Raw genomic sequence first — 637 nt, 5'->3', positions numbered from 1 at the left:
GTACTGTGTCTTGCTGCCAGTGGGGAGCCCACGAATCAATATAAATACATATTACATTTACTTAGTTACAATATTTATTTAGCTCTTCTACATTAAATTAGTTAACATAATTAGTTGTCAACTAATAAAACTAGTAAAGCTGATAAAAACATACCTCAGGTCAACAATGAACCAAGAGAGGCTGTCAGCAGCTGGCACTAATTTCAATTTAACGGAACATACGAAGGTCTTTGGATATGGAGGTCATAGTGACAGCATTTGCTGTAGCTAAGGCTCGCACCATTTTTAAGGTGACAATCCGTTACTGTAAATATGAAGATTGTACTGTATCTTCAAGATTGTATTGTACAGTATTGTATCTTCTGCCATAAAGATTAAGATTGATATTTTGTTAAAGAATAGGCACTTTGTTTAAAAAAAATGTATGTTCTATTATGTGTTTTAATTACTTTTTGTATGTTGTATAAATATATATCTAGGTAATGAAGATATATTAACAAAATAATCTTTTAGAAGGGCCCCATCTATTAATTTTGCCAGGGGCCCCCACTTCATCTTGGTTCGCCTCATCTTAAAGGGGTCATATGATGCGATTTCAAGTTTTCCTTTCTCTTTGGAGTGTTACAAGCTCTTGGTG

At 33.8% G+C, this 637-nt stretch overlaps 1 protein-coding gene across 1 annotated transcript in view; it reads left to right on the top strand.

Moving 5' to 3' along the window:
• LOC107660303 (zinc finger protein PLAG1-like) overlaps positions 1 to 637 on the top strand; it is a 43,306-nt gene that overhangs the window by 40,923 nt on the left and 1,746 nt on the right. The window lies entirely within an intron of this gene.

This window comes from Sinocyclocheilus anshuiensis, unplaced genomic scaffold, assembly GCF_001515605.1.
Source record: "Sinocyclocheilus anshuiensis isolate Anshui unplaced genomic scaffold, SAMN03320099.WGS_v1.1 scaffold1847, whole genome shotgun sequence".
Lineage (NCBI taxonomy): Eukaryota > Metazoa > Chordata > Actinopteri > Cypriniformes > Cyprinidae > Sinocyclocheilus > Sinocyclocheilus anshuiensis.
Note: the sequence above shows the minus strand (reverse complement) of the source record. Positions and strands in the feature narration are given on the sequence as shown.